The sequence below is a fragment of the Equus asinus genome, chromosome 21 (assembly GCF_041296235.1).
Source record: "Equus asinus isolate D_3611 breed Donkey chromosome 21, EquAss-T2T_v2, whole genome shotgun sequence".
In the NCBI taxonomy this organism is placed as follows: domain Eukaryota; kingdom Metazoa; phylum Chordata; class Mammalia; order Perissodactyla; family Equidae; genus Equus; species Equus asinus.
Genome location: NC_091810.1, coordinates 14,681,210 through 14,691,454, shown reverse-complemented (window position 1 = coordinate 14,691,454; position 10,245 = coordinate 14,681,210).

The following is a 10,245-nucleotide window of genomic DNA, read 5'->3' as shown; positions in this document are numbered from 1 at the left end:
AAAGGCTGCATTCCTGCCCCTGGACTGAGGTTGGGCCCCTCACCCTGCAGCAGCCACGTGGTGCAGAAGCCGTCCTAACAGGAACCACATGCTCACGCCAAGAACTGGCGCTCCTGGCTGCCTCTGACCATGGGCCCAAATCCGGAAAGCTGGCAACGTGGCCAGGGCTGCCAGGCCCGCTGCTTCCAGTGGGTGTGGAGGCAGACCAGGACAAGGGAAAAGGCCCTCTCTCTGGGCCACCACAAAGGCAACCACCACTGAGCGCCCACTGTGGTCTCCACAGCTTCATCCTACTGTCACTAAATATTCCAAATCCCGTGGGTCAGAGGCCAGTGATCTGGCTGCCAGGAAGGAGCGAGAGGGACTCGCTTGCCCTTTAGGCTTCCATAGTGGGAGGTGGGCCCTGCCTTCGCTCAGGTCCCCACAAGTGAGGGCATGGGTTCACCACAGGAGGGGATTCAGTCAAGGGGAGCCAGGCATACGTTAATGGAACTGCGGTACTCTGAACAGCAGGCTCTCTAGGGAGGCTGGATCAGAGATGCCACAATAAGCCACGTAACAAACGACCCCAAAACTCAGGGGCTGAAAACAAGAGCCATTTATTCTCAGGGATCTGCGGCCACCTGGTGTCCCGGCTGGGCTGGGTCCTGCTGGGTGGCTCTGCTCAGACCGCAGCACCTTGGGTGGCTGTGCTTGCGCTGCGGGTCTGACGGGCAGCTGGGGAGGCTCTGCCTTTCATGCCTCTCGTCCTCCTGGACCGGTGGGCCAGCTGAATTGTCCTTTTCATGGTGGTGGCAAAGGAGCAAGTGGGCAAATGATGGCACAAGGTCTCCTAGGGCCCAGGCCTGGAACTGGCACATTGTCACCTGCTCAGTTCCACTGGCCAAAGCAAGTCAGACGGTCAAATCCAAAATCAAGGGCAGGAAAGTACAGGGCACACTGGAGGAGACGTCCCTCCATGCAGAGATGCTAGAGCAGTGGGCAGTGGGATCCATGGTGCATCCTGTCGAGTCCTTCCTCCTTTCTCAGATGCTCCCGGCACTTCCACTCTCTGGCCATGAGCACGGACCACCTGGCTCCAGTGGCACCTGTTGGGCCCTCCCCTCAATATATCTGTCAACTTGCTAAGGAGATGGCAGAGCAGGAAGATGAAAGGAAACTGAGTCCTTGACGACGTCCTTGAGATGCAGAAGCAGCTCTGAAGTGACCGCCTCTGAACTCTCATGATGAGAGCCCACCTTTTTGTCATTTAAACCGTTCCCAGATGGACGCTCTGCTACTGGCAGCCGAAAGCGTCTTCTCTGAGCTGATCATCCCTCCAGCGTTGGGATCTTACGCAGGAATGGGATGATGATAGCAGTTGACACTTAGGTAGGTTTTGGGGCCATGTCACCGGCCCAAGGTCACACAGTTAACACACTGCTGAGTCAGCATTTGACTCAGCAAGCTGGCCCCATAGAGGCCCCCTAACCTACACCACCACACACAGGGCATACAAATTGCTCAGCAAACAGCACGCGTGAAAAAACAAATCAGCAGCTCTGTTCCTTTTAGAGTCACAGGCTGTTTTAAGAATCTGGTTTAAAAAATGAAAATCTTAGAGCTCCTACCTGTAACCCCAGTGCACAAGCCCACCCAGTTGTGCCTCCAGTGCCAAGGGGTTCGTGGAGTAGCTGTTATCATTCCTGTTGAAGGGAACAGAGAGGAAGGAGCTTGGCATGGACCGTACCACCAGAGGGGACCCCGTTGCCTCCCCCGCCTGCCTGCCTTCCGCAGGCCTGTGGTGGCCCCACCTGGTCAGTGCTAAGCCACTGCCCCTCGTGCCCTGAGTGGTGGCCAGGGGTGGGGGAGGATGTCTGTCTCCTCCCTGAGGCCACAGGATACTTTTGTAGCTGGTCACAAGTTTGGGTTGGGGCAGAAGTCAAGGTTGAGGCGAAAATGAGCAGAGAAAGATCCCTTCAAATCCAGAATTTCAGTGGGTTCCACCACTGGGAACACGTTTGGGAGGGTCCTTTCAGATGTCAAGCAGGGGTGGCATACAGTCTTTGTCTCTGGAGCCAATGCTGAAGCCTGGGAGAGGCTGCCGGGCCGCGCGGTCCATGATCTGAGGCTGGTCCGAGGCAGTGGGATGGATGGGGATGGACCCATTGCAAAGGTGTTGGGTAAGAGTTGGGAGACCCTGGTTCCAATTCAGAGTTTGCCAGGTGCTGCTGTGCGGCCTCGGGCAGTCTTCTGGGCCTCCTTTTCTCTGTGAAATGAGGGGGCGGGATCAGTGATCTCTCTGAAGTGCTCTGCTGGCAGGCCCCTCCAGGCTGCTGCTCTGCAGATGATGTTGTCCCACAGCCAGGCCTGCCTGTGACAGCGTGCCTCAGTCCACGTCGACGGCCGAGCTCGGTGCATTCACCGCTCCCGAGCTTCCTCTGCAAAGCAATTCATGCACACCTCTGGGCCTTCTCCTGGGCCCAAGGGCCGAGTGGTCTGAGGTCCCTGAGGACAGTTCACAGGGTCCAGGCAAGGTCAGAAGGGCAGGCATCAGCCCCTGGACCAAAATATTTCCTACAACGGCTTGTCAGGCTGCCTGAAGTCAGTCCTCAGCCCACGGGGTGGAGCCGTGGCGGCCCCAGGATGGCGGGTGCCGAGGTGGTAGTTGCTGATTTGCATCACACGTGCCCCCTTCCTCCTTTCACCCGGTCCGTGCCAGCCCACCGCCGCCCCACACAAAGCCGGGGCACCCCTCCGTGCTTTCACCCACGTAGTGCTTGGCCTGGGCCCCCCGCCTGCTGCGAGCTCACTGTCCAGAATTCCTGTCCGCTTGCTCCTGTGGCTCCCTTTGCAGTGCTCAGGTTTAGAACTTAGAACGTGTGTTTGCTTTACCACGAGTCCCTGGAAGGCGCCACTAGTCTGATTATCTCTGAGGCTGCACGTGCTACCAGCCCCCACCCCTCGCCAGTTGCCAAGAGGGTTAAGGGAACCCATCCTCACTCTTTGCGCCCCCACCCAAGGCCTAGCAGGGCCCTCCCCAGGCTCAGACAGCCGTCCTCCCATAGTGCTCAATCTCCGTATCTCCTGGGAGACCCGCCTTGTGGAGAGGGCCAGGCAGCTCTTGGGTAACTGTGGCTGATCCTGGCGTGGGGCACAAATGGTCTCCCAGGACATCAGCATTGGGAAAAACTCCCAGATGTTCCTGGGCCCTTGGTTGTCATGGGATTTCCCAAGGGCACTGGTTAAAACGCAGAATCCCGGGGCCCCCCCCACAGACCCAATGAGCCAGCATCTCTGGGCGGGGGAGCAGGAGTCTGCATTGTAAGCAGTGCCCTAGGTGGCGTTCAGCAGACTGATCAGGCCCGGACTTCTCCAGAACCACCTCTGCTACAGCACCCTCCCCCCGCTTCCATACTTCTAGGTGATGCAGGGGGTGAGGTTACACCCTCCACCACCTCCGAACAGCCCTGACAGGAAAAAAGCCTCCCTCCCTGGGGGTCTACTCGGGTGCCACCGTTCTGGCACAGCTCTCAGGGCCTAGGAAACAGGCTCCATCTCTGTCTGCTTTTCTCCTGGCTCAGCCACCTAGACGTGGCCAAGGCTGGGTGGATGGGGCTGGGGTCATGTGAGAGGTGGAGGCCTGGGGAGCTGGAGAGAGAGACCCCAGGGCTGGGCCCCACTGAGTCCAGAGAGAAGAAAGCAATTGTCCAGGAAAGGCGGGTCAGCAGGGGAGAGGTGGGGTGAGGAGGAAGGGAGGGCACTAGTGGAGCCGGGTTCGCGCATCAGGGAAACAGCCTCCTCTGGCCCCGGGTAGCTCATACAAGTCCTGAATCTCACTGCTTCAGTCAACAAACATTCACTGAGCTGTTCCTGCTCCTTTCACACCTGCTTCTTGGGGTTGGCCCCGGGAGCCTGCTGCAGCATCCCTGCCCAGCGCTCCAGCCTCATCTCCTCAAAGACAGGGGGCCTCAAGTGGCCCTGTCTGCCCAGCACCCGGCCCCCTCTTCTGGCTCCAGTTGCCCCGCTCATCCCCCATTTTCCTCCCAGGAATTGGCCCCCTCTTTCAGGCCACGGTGGTTTAATGGCTGACTTCACCCCAACTCCAGGGGGTCCCTGAGACCCAGGTGTAGTCAGCTGGAACATCACGTCCTCTGAGCCACAGTGACTGGTTCAGGGATGGGCACACGACCCAAGCTGAGCCAATGGGCGCCCTCCCACCCCATTCTCTGGAGCCAGGGCTGCTGCAGAGAATGTCCAGATTGCACAGGGCAAGTGCACTCGGCTGGGGTGACCGGGAGGCAGAATCCAGGTCACACTCTGCTCATCGAGCCCCTTGACTGGCGTAGGACTGAGTGTACCCGTTTTTTCTGGTTTGCACCCAGCCGCCATGTGAGCTGGCAGGGCCTGGCTGAGCTCTCAGGAAAAGGGCCATCGCTTTCCCTGGGGGCTGCACAAGGCAGGGACGTCAGCCTGAGCTGCTGGGGCTGTTTGCCACCTCAAGCGGGGAGCTGGGGCACAAAGACATGACCTAGGAAAGAAGAGCTGAGAACGGAGAGAGACTCCTGGTGACATGTTTTAATTGCCTGAAACCAGCTGTACCTTAAATCCAAACTAGCCCTAAATTTTTTTTCAATTACAGGGCTCAATAAATTCCTTTTTTACCACTGAAACCAATTCAAGTTCATTTTTTCTCACTTAAACCCAAGAGCTCACGCTTGGACAGAGACCATTCTTATCCAGCATCTCATTGTACATAAAAGGAAACTGAGGCGGGTAGGGATTTGTCCAAGGTCACCAAGCAAGGTCATGACAGAGTCACACCAAAAATCCACGTCTTTTTTGTTTTCAGTTTTGTTGAAATATAATTGACATACAGCAGTGTATAAATGTAAGTTGTGCAGAATAATGGCTTGACTTGCATGCATGGTGAGATGATTACTACGGTAAGTTCAGTTAACATCCATCACCTCATATAGTTACAAGAAGAAAAAAAATAGCTTTTTCCTACAATAAGAACTTTCAGGACTTACTCCCTTAGCAACTTTTGAGTATACCATACAGCTGTGTTAACCAGACAGTCATGTGCCTGATAACGACGTATTGGTCGACGACGGACCGCACATAAAATGGTGGCCCATAAGGTTAGTGCCATCCACCCTGGGTGTAGTGGGCTAGAGCATCTGGGTCTGTGTAAGTGCACTCTGTGATGTGATGTTCACACAACGACGAAATCACCTAAGGACACACTTCTTAGAAGGTATTTCTGTCGTTTGGCGTCTCATGACTGTAGACGCTGTGCTGTACATTATAACCCAGTAGTTACGTGTCTTAGAAGTAGAAGTTTGCAGCTTTTGACCACCTTTATCTTACTCCTCCTCCCCTCACCCCCTGCCTCTGGGAACCACAAATCTGAGCTCTTTTTCCATGAGTTGGGTTTTTATTTCAGATTGCACGTAAGTGAGATCCAGCAGTGTCTGTCTTTGTCTGACTCATCTTGCTTAGCATGACACCCACAAGGTCCATCCATTTTGTCACAGATGGCAGGATTCCCTTCTTTTTATGGCTGGGTAGTATTCCACTGTGTATACAGAGCACGTTTTCCCGATCCACTCTCCACCAGTGGGCACGTAGGCGGCTTCCATGTCTTGGACGTTGTGAATAACGCTGCAGTGGGCCTGGGCGCAGATGCCTCTTTGACATGGTGATTTTATTTCCTTCAGAAATATAAGTCCACACTTCTGACTTGGACTCTCCGATGTGCCTACGACCTTGTACAAACTTGTCCGCTAGAGCCCCTTGGGAGCAGCCAAAGCAGAAAGCAGGGTTGTGGGGGGGGAGAGAGGACAGGCGCCTCTCAGCGTGAGCCAGAGCAGTTCTGCTTTTGTTTAAAGCGGGTACATCCTTGCCTTAAAACACACACACACATGCGTGCATGCACCCACACATACACACGGAGTCTGCGAGCTGCTGAGATGGACCCTCGTGATTCTCAGGGTTGGGGCCTTGTGGGAACCAAGCGTGAGATGCTCCAGGCCACAGGGCGTACTGCGGAGGGCAGCTGGTGCAGTTGGTTGCCAGAGGCTGCACTCCCTGGTGGGCCACTGATTCCCTGTGTGGCCTTGGTCAAGTCACTTTCCTAGCTGGGGCCTCCATGTTTTCCTCTTCTAGGAAATGCTCATGATAACGCCGCCTCCAGTGGCCGTGTGAGGCCTGTGGGCGGTCCCTGATGCGTCAGGCATTATGGGTTGTAGGGAGTGGCCACTTTGCCCATGGCCAGAGCCTCTGTGCTCTGAGGTCACCTCAGGCAACACTTGGTAGGGTCTGTCCTCGTCAGGGTAGGCCAGGCCACTTACCCATCAATGCTGGGCCTCGGTCAGCCACACGTCCCACTGAGGGATGAGGAGCAGGACAGAGCCCTCTAGAAGCTCAGCGATGATTAATTAATCATAACGGCGGCCACCCCGGCCCCTTCATTTCATTGCCAGTGGCTTACCCCAATTCCGGCTCCTCAGACTCAGTACTTAGAGGCGGGAGGGGAGCCCAGGCCCCACGGACAGCCTCAGGTTTCAGCACCGCGCCTGCACCTCGCCCCTCCCTGCCACTGAGGTGAATGGACTCCGACTCAGCGTGGCCCCTTCCTCCCTCGCTCTGCGCCGCTTTAGTTGGTGGCTCCTCCACTCATTCTGCTGCTCGGAGCACAAACCTTGGAGACGCCCTTGACTCCTCTCTCTCCTAATCCACCTCCAATCTGTCAGCAAATCCTATCAGCTCCACCTTCAGAATACCTCCCGAGTCCAACCACATCTTTACCATCCCCATTGGCACCGCCAGGCCCCAAGCCCCATCACCTCTCCCGGGGACCAGTCACTCACTTCCTCACTGTGTCCCCGTTCCTGTCTTTCTTCCCCTATTAGTCAGAACAGCCCAGGTTATGCAGCGGTAACAAACAGTCCCATATCTCAGTGGTGTAAACATACAGGCTTGTTTCTTATTCCTGCTACGTGTCCCTCTGACTTTCTACCATCTGGGACCCAGGTTGATGGGGCAGCCGTCTAGACTGGACTCCAGGACACTGCCAGTCACTGTGGACGGGAAAGAGACCACACGGCACAGAGCCCACCCTTCGCTTCTCCCCCAGAAGCGCTGACAGGGCTCTGCTCACACTCCACTGACAGAAGCAAGTCACACGGCCATGCCGACTGTAGAGGGATCAGGAGGAGACCAAGCCTCTGACGCAGAGAACTGAAAGCACGCGGTGGGCAGTGCTGTGACCACATCCCCTTAGCGCCTCCTCCCAGGGTGCCCACGGGGACTCTGTTGGAGCCCAAGGTAGCTGCATCCCTCTCCTGCTCAGGACCCTCCCGCTGCTCCCCCGCCCTCCGAGGAAACGGCAAAGTCCCCACCACGATCCACGAGGGTGGGCACGATCTGCTCCCTGGGACCCCCGGCCCTCGCCTCCTCCTCTCCCCCGACCCACTTCACTCTGCTCCGTCTCCTTGCTGTTTCTCAAACCCGCCAGGCATGCTCCTACTTCAGAATCTGCTTCTGCTCTTCTCCGTCTGGAGTGCTCATCCTAAGACATCCGTGGGCCTCACTCCCTAGGCCCGTGACCCCCACGCTCACTGAAGCCTTCCTGCTTTGGGCTGGATTGTGTCCCCCTGAAATTCCTATGTTGAAGTCCTACCCTGAGACCTCAGAACGTGACCCTAACTGGAGATGGGGCCTTTATAGAGGTTGCTGAATTAGACCGAGGTCATAGGGATGCGCCTCGTCCAATCTGACGAGGTGTCTTTATAAGAGGAGATTAGCACACAGACATGCCCAGAGGGAGGACACAGGGAGACGCCATCTGAGAGCCAAGGAGGGAGGCCTCAGAGGAAACCAAACCTGCTGACACCTTGACCTCGGACCTCTGACCTCCAGAACCTGAGACGATGAACTGCTGGGTAAGCGGCCCATCCGCGGTACCTTGTTCCAGCTCCCCAGCAGACTAATACAGCCCCTGGCCATGTTTTTGAAGACTACAACTTCCTTCTGCCTCTCCTTCAATCATCTCTATCCCTTCTCCCTGCCTTTTTCCTCTGTAGCACTCTCGCCTTCTAATATCCAAAATATTTTACTTATTTGTAAAAGAAACCCTTTCTTTGTTTGTGTTGCTTAATCTATGATCTCTAATAGAATGTAAGCTTGATCAAGGCAGGGACTGGAGTCTGTTTGAGTTATTGCTCTACCCCCAGGGCCCAGAACCACACCTGGTTCATAGTAGGTATTGGATAAATATTTATTGGATGAAGGAATGAGTGGATGGATGGAGAGATGCTGTAAACACTCGGAAGCCCTCATCATTTGCATAGTACTTCCACCTGACCCCCTTAACCACAAGGCTTTCTGTGTCCTTTTTCCTTGATGGATTCAATATTGGAGGGTAGCTGGGGGTTTTTGAAAGTCTGGCCTTTTGAATCAGGCAGTATCTATCAAACCTTGAAATACACACATCCCTGATCCTCAAGTTCACAGGGAGGAATTCATCTGCAGAGGTCCTTACATATGTGCTCAGAGACGAACGTGCGGGCATCTCAATGCAGAGGCGTTTATTACACTGAAAATGCAGCCAGGACCCAATGCCTGTCAAGGAAGGATGGAGGGTAAGCTGATGCATCCAGGTAAATGGTGACTATGCAGAGTTAAAAGGAGTAAGAGGGACCTGTGTGTGCCGAGGGGAGGATGGCAGAGACAGCATCAAGTGGAAGAGAGGTCTGCAGCCAGGATGGCATGGAAGTCACGCTCTCACTTGTGCACCACCCAGCAACTGAAAAGTGACCTGAGGGAGTGGGGAGTGAGGCTGCTGTCTCAGTCATCTGCTGCCAGAACGATGCCGGGTAAGGAACAGCCCCAAACTGCCAGCGGCACACGGTGGTAAGCTCTACTGGTTCGCTCGCCTGGGGGCAGCCACTCTAGGTTTGGATCCAGGCTGCTCTGCCGATCTTGGCTGGGCTTGCTCAGATATCTGGGTCGGCTGGCTACTCAGCTAGGACAAATGCAGTGGCTCAGCCTGGTGCCACGTGTCTCATCCTCCAGCCCGCTCGCCTGGACATGTTGTCATGGCAATGGCAGAGGCACAAGAGCAAGCAAGCTTGATCGTGCAAAATGCTTTTAAGCCTCTGCTTGCATCTCGATGGCTAATGTCCCTTTGGCCAAAGCAGGTCACACGGTCAAGCCCAGCATCTTGGAGGGAGAGGGCTGCCAAGTGATGAGCCCAGGCGTGGATACAGGGAAGGGTGAAGAGTCGGGGCTGTTTTGCAACTTGCCGCAGTTGTCTTCCACAAAAGCCACCCCGGGACAAGGATTTGTGCGTGAGTGACTCGTCACGGCAGTGCTCCTCGGGAAACCTGTTGGGAGGAGGGAAACAGAATGGGGACGGAGGAGAATCCGGGCCAGGCTGTGACCGGGCACAGCGGCAGTCTCAGGCTGATCCCCCAGGAGGACCCTGGGGAAAGTCACACCTCAGAGTCTGTTCTCGCTCTGGTGTCAGCCAGTCATTGGCTAACGGCCACCTGGGGTCAGGGTGGGGGTCATAAACATCCGGGCACTCCCAGCTTTCTGCACACGGGCAGTGTCTCCAGCAGCCCAAGCACAGCCTTTGGAGAAAGTTTCGGGTGCAGGCACTACAAGTGCAGCACGCTGCAGCTGGGGACGGGGCCCAAAGCCCCGAGGGGACCTGCCTGGGCACCAACAGTGTCTACCCTGGGGGCCGGAGACGCAGGAAACTTTTATTTTCCACTTTAGATTCTTCTGTATTGTTTTAATATTTTACCATGAGTGCTTATTGGTTCTACAACTTAAAAAAAAAAAACCAATAGGGCCAACCTTTTCCATGAACGTCTCTCAAGCTATCTCCAGAGGCTCAGTGGCAATGGGCGAGCTGGTCTAAAGCTTGCTCCGGGCTGACGGGTGGCCCAGAGGAGAAAAGATCAGGGAGTCCTGGGTTTGAGACCCTCTCTGCCTTTTCCTGCCTGTGTGCCCTGGGGCAAGTTGCTTTCCCTCTCTGAGCTTCCCCTCTAAACAGTGGGGATAATTATGGGTCTGGACTGAGTATTCAGAGTGCCAGGGGGTGAAAGCATCGGTGTAGAGTGGATGCTCAGTTAGTGACTGTGGCATTCTCCCAGGGCCACTCGCCGGGGAAGGCTGGCCCCTCCCCACGCCGTCCTGACTGGGAAGGTGATCTGGAAATCCCACACCTGCGAGCTCTAGGGTCCTGGGCCA